Source organism: Cupressus sempervirens, chromosome 9 (assembly GCF_028749045.1).
Source record: "Cupressus sempervirens isolate cs-2001-9-10 chromosome 9, ASM2874904v1, whole genome shotgun sequence".
Classification (NCBI taxonomy): Eukaryota; Viridiplantae; Streptophyta; class Pinopsida; order Cupressales; family Cupressaceae; genus Cupressus; species Cupressus sempervirens.
The window spans coordinates 568774554-568780969 of record NC_143126.1 but is presented as its reverse complement, the minus strand read 5'-3'; positions in this window follow the sequence as shown (position 1 = coordinate 568780969).

Below are 6416 nucleotides of genomic sequence, written 5' to 3'. Positions count from 1 at the left end.
AAGAGAGAATATCTCATTAAAATCAATGCATTTTTTATGCAAATCCTTTTAAAACTAACTTGGCTTTAAATATTTTCTTACCTCCATACTCTTCTTTTAACTTGTAAACCCACTTATTTTGTAAAGCCCTTTTACCTGCAGGCAACTTGCATAAATCCCAAGTCTTATTTTTTAGCAAAGATTCCATTTCATCTTTCATTGTAGACTCCCACTAAATCTTAGTATCCACCTGCACAACTTCATCATAACATTCAAGTTCACTAGCATCGGTTAGTAAAATTGAATACAAAGAGGGAGAAAATCTTTCTGGAGGTCTAATTAGCCTTGTCGACCATCTAACATTCATGTGTGTGTGTGTGGTATTTGTTGTTGTGGTTGTTGCACATCATGAGGAATGGATGGAACACCATCTTTTGGAGTATCATCCAGCACTACATAGTCATCTTCTTTCTTCTCATTTTGCTGCAATAGATCAATTGTACAACACTTTCTCATTGAATACGACATCCCTTCTTGTTACAATTTTATGATTTTCAAAATCCCAAAGCCTATAACCAAATTCATCAATGCCATATCCAAAAAATACACATTTCTTTGACTTAGCTTCCAGCTTGGTTCTATTTTCAGAATCTATATGAGAAAATGCTACACAACCATAGGTTTTGAGAAAAGAATAACTCACCTTCTTACTAGTCCATGCTTCCTCTGAAATACCACAACCCAAAGGAGTATAGAGACCTCTATTAATCAATATAAAATAGTATTAATAGCCTCTACCCACATGTTTAAGGGCAACCCAACATGCAACCTCATGCTCCTTGCATGCTCCATTATAGTCCTATTCATGTGTTTAACCACTCCATTTTCTTGTGGAGTCCTTGGAAAAGTTTTCTATTTATCAATACCATTAGTGGAGCAATACTCTTCAAATTCATGACTGCAATACTCACCACCATTATCAGATTTGAGATATTTTAAATTCTTACCAATCTCATTTTCAACCAAGCATTTCCATTTCTTAAAAATTTGAAATACATCATATTTCTATCGAAGGAAATAAAACCATACTTTTCTATTTGAATCATCAATAAATGTAACATAATAATGAGAGCCACCAAGGGAAGATACCTAAGTTGGTCCCCATACATCTATATGCACAAGCTCTAATTTCTCACTTTTATTTTCCTTGCCAATCTTCACAAAACTCACTCTCTTTTGTTTTCCATACACACAACTTTCACAAAAATCCATATTAACACATTTTAGACTTGGTAAAACTTTCTTTGAATTAAGTACTTTCATACCTTTCTCATTCATGTGTCAAAGTTTGTCGTGCCATAGTACTATATCAGAATCTACAACAGCTATCTGTTCTCCTTGATCAACTGCAATAATCGTTCCTAAACATCCATTTTCCTCTAAAACAATTAAAGCAACAGGAATAATATGACCTGTACAAAGATATGAGGTGCCCACCTTCTAATTTTTATCATTAAAAGTAACTACACAACCTTCATCTCCAAGTTGCCCTGCTGAAATTAAATTCCTACTTAGCCTTGGAGCATGTCTTACCTCATATAGTAGCCAATGATTCTCAAGCTACAACTTAATCTTAAATTTTCCCTTTCCAACAATTTGATAGGGTTCATTATCCCCCAAATAAACAATCCCAAAATCCCCTTGGACATAATCAATGAAATAACCTCTATGAGGTGTAGCATGAAATGAAGCACCAGAATCTAAAACCCATGAATCATCAACACTTTCTAAAGACAAAAGCAAAGCATCCTCTTCAAATTTTTTACTGACCACATTTGCTTCTTTGTCTCCATCTTGCTTTTCCCTTTCATTTTTCTTTCAAATCCAACAATCTTTCTTCTTATGCCCTAGTTTCCCACAATACCAACAATTGTTTGGTCCTCTCAATTGAGACCTCCTCCCTTTTGACTTTCCTCTTGATTTCCCATGATTTCCATAATTACTTCCTCTCTCAGTCATTCTATCTTGACTTTGTGTGTTCAAAGAACTTCTAGATGTAGATATGCCTGAGGATTTCCTATGAGTTTTTTGACTCAAAACAACACCAATCACATCATCATATTTTAGAGTATTAGATCCAGAAATGGAATTACTCACAACCATTACCAAGTCATTCCAACTTTTAGGCAAAGAACACAAAATCAAGAGAGCCCTAATTTCTTCATCAAAATTTATACTTAGAAGATAATTGACTAGTAATAGTATTAAACTCATTTAAATGATCTACAATAGATCAACCTTTTTTCATCTTCATATTAAATAAACGCTTCATGAGTAATACCTTGTTTCAAGTGGATGGCTTTTCATGAAATTTCACTTGGTTTCCATCAACTCTTATGCCATCTTCACTTCTGTAATATTAAATGGCATTTATGGTGCCAAGCATAATCAAATTCTTCCAAGTGCCTTTCTATCTAAAAGATCCCAGTTGTCATTTGTCATAGATCCCTAATTCTTGGTTTTTCCTTCCAACAACTTCCATAAATCCTTTTGATAAAGATAGTCTTCCATTTGCATCTTCCATAACTGAAAGTTTTTCCCATTAAACTTGTCAACCCTTGGCTTACCCTCATCTGCCATCACTCCCACTCAACCGTGAGACTTTCTTGCAGAGGATAATTGAAAAAAAACCTCACTTTGATACCACTTATTAGGATTTAACCACATATAGATATAATAATTACATGAAAATAGAAACAATAACATAAAATAATAGATCACATAGAAGAGAACACAAGACACTAAGATTTAATGTGTTTTACCCAAACCCTAAGCTACATCCACCAAATAGAAAGTCCAATATTATTACAATCTAGTAACTATAACTTGATCCCTTACAACTCAATACCACCGCAAGAAGTAATTTTTGCATCACACCTTATGAAACAATCCCTAACCCTAAGCTCTTTTATATAAGTATTTTTTCTACTTTAGGGTTAAAATTAGTTACAACATCTTAGCCAAAAATTGGCAAATATAAACAATAGCCAACTGGCGAATATTAGCTATTAGTGAATAGTAGCCCACCATTGGAGAATAGTAGCCCAATTTTTTTTATGTATAGTACTTCCCTGATCAGTCACCACGAACTAACAAACATGAGTTCATTTCCCCCTACTTTTCTACCAAAATTTTTGACCAAAGGCCATATTGGCCTATAATTTCATGTTTTTTAAAATTTGTATCCCCATGTTGGTCAAAATTAGGGTTTTATGCTCAAGTTGATCAAAATAATTTTGATCAACTTAGGTTCATAACAAAAAAGAGAAAATTTCGGGCGGGAGTTTTTTGAGGTAAAATGTTTGGCTTGTTTTCTCATACAAATTTTACAAAGATTTTCATGGGTTGAAATGCATTATTCCTTTATAGATTGATATGAATGGGAGATTATTTCATTAGGTTTTTTAGAAGCTAAAGCCAATGAATTGAAGTTTGTGGTAGTCGTTCAAATCAAGTAGTTGTGGGCACCTTTGAATTATGAGAAATTTAGTAAGGAACCTAAATGAACTCTATTTTTGAGATAGTGATGCTAGTTTAATAATAAATTTTGTAATTAATATGTAAGGTATTATATTGATTACTACCTTAGATGGTGCTTCTCGATTGAGGAGGAGGGATAAGTGAAAGAGGTATGGAACTTAGGAACAGAGATGGGGATAGGAGCTCCCACTGCTTGGGCTGAGCTATGACCAGTTTGACGAGCTGAATGAAGAAATCTCCTACTATCTAGGGTTCGAGCAGATGGGTTTTTCCAGTAGCCTAATAGGGGCATTACAAGCTTTCTTCTCTAGGTGAGTTTTTAGTTTGTAAGTTCAAGAATTCATTATTTTGATGAAAATGTGTTAAACCCAACTAAGATTTTAAAGTGTTACTTGCTTCATGAAAGTAGCCCATGGCTTGAGAAGAAATACCCTCTTATAGGAGTTGGACATTGGACCAACCCTTTAATCATATGCATCTAATCACATATGCTTGATTTGGCCTTTAAATGGGATTTGATCACTTCACCCACCTATTGGGCCAGTGTAGACAAGCAAAAATACTCTTTGTATGAGACAAAGGTCAAGTGTCAACCCAAAATATTTTCCTTGATGTTTGCTTTGTTTATAAGTATTTTCCACGCCTTCAAAAAAAATTCAGCAATCAATAGTAGTTCTATGTCACAATATTTGAATTTCTTTCTTTCAAGCTTCAAACTAATCATTTCTAGCACAATCAGCATTTCATTGAGTTGTAATGTCACTACATTTTAAGATTTCTAGTTGTGATTATGAACATAAGATCTACTATGCATCTTGAATGTGCCCATATGTTTTATTTTCAATTTGACCCATCCTTGATTACTACATCATTTTTCATTGTATAAAAGGATCCTTAGTGAACTCCAATCAAGTATTTATATATTGCACCAATTCCTTGAGTTATGGCACTCCTAATTTGAGATACACTTAAGAAGGTTAATTTAGATGCTACCGATGTGATCTTCCCAATCATTAGGTTGACTGAAAGGTAAGATCATTTCATTGACAACCACCGAACCTTATCACACATCCCTATGATGGCTTACTATGTTTTTAGATGATACAAATCATTCTACATCCATCTATTATAAAGTCAGATATCATTTGCGCATAGTAGTTAGGAAATTGTTTTAGGAGGTAGGCAAGATTTAGTACCAAGACACTACATCAAGCTATCTAAGACGTATGTTGTAACTAGAAGGTTAAGGCTTAATCTATATTGAAGCTCCTGAAGGCTTTTTGCAATCATAGTTGAAAACAATTCTTCACCTCAATTTTCTATTTTATTTTTTGCATAATTTGTTGTGTTTTTACATCTATTATGCAGTTAGGTAATCTTTAACTAGACTTTCAAAACATGAATACATAAGAGATGTGCCAAATTAAGGCTCGAATGTATTATAAGAAAAATAGTTTGTAGAGAAAGAAAGAAACACAAAAATTATCAAAGTACCTTGACCAAGGGAAAAAGATAAGTAAAGAAAAACATGTTGGAGAGGTAGTGTGAGATTTTCTTAATTCATAATCTGCAAGTTTAATAAAATGATCCAAGAGGTTAGATGTATTGCCCAAAATTGACTAGTGAGACAACCATTTGATAACTAGCTATTGTTTATTGATATAAAAGTGTGATGGTAAAGGGAAGCTTGGCAATTATCAAGAAAAATAGTTGCTAACTTTTTACCTATTCAATTAACCTTTTTGTCATATTCAACAGATACTGCAAAAGTGTGTTAATAAGGAATAAAATATTGCAGCTATCTGACAATGTTAGGCTCTTCAATTTTTATGTGGACTTCAAAGATGGAAAAAATAATGGTGATGAAAGCATCTAATTTGGATTATGAGGTGATGAAAGTTACAGATTTTTCTGGAACAATATGTGATTGAAAGCTAATAGAATTGAAGAAAGCATTTCTATTAAAGACAAATATCAAAAAGGAGATTCTATAGATGATTTATGTCCTACAGGGTTCTCAAGATAACTAAAGAATATTTATAATTTTAAATCCTCTAATTTGACAAAAGGATACCAAGTAACCCCACACATAGTCCATTTGGCATTTAAAGTTTGAAAGAAGAATACCATGTGCTCTCATGGAGCTAATAAATTATAATTCCATCTGCAGTAAAGTAATCAAATTAGTATGTCACCATTCATAGGAAGATGAAACAAAGAGTTGAGTCTTATGGCATCACTAAATGTTATCATTTCAATGAAGTCAAAATGGTACAAATATGTAGCCAATGATAATGAAGGACAAAAATAGACAAGGGTTAGTTGTTTCCAACAACATATGGGTAAGTCTTTTCTCATGCATCATTCTCCACATTATTGTTATATACTATTTTTCCATATTTAACAAATCTAAAATTAGAAGAATTCTAGGATTTAAATGGTTTGCATAGGCTTATATATGTTTTCTCTAAGATTGTGTTGTTTTTAGCAATGCAACTTGCATGATTCTATTTATTCCAATAGTGTGATCACCATGCCTATCATAAGTATAAACAATTTCTTTTATTGAAATTTATGCTTAAAGTAATGAGTATGATTGAATTAAGATGCATTCTATGTATAGGTGACCTTTCCCTATAGATATAGAAAAGGATACATAAAAGATGAAATAAATAGATAAATATATTTTCTCAGAGCATAAATTAAAAAGGATCCTTGAATTAAGCAAAAAAAGTGATTGTTGTTCCACTCTAAATCACTAGATATTGCTTGATAAAAGCATTTCAATTGGTTGTTTTCTTTTATCCAGAGATGCGAACAAAGAAATTCATTGTTATTGAAGAGAAATTCTTAAAACCTGTGTTGCAATGGAATTGAATCTGGGAAGTGGAAAATCT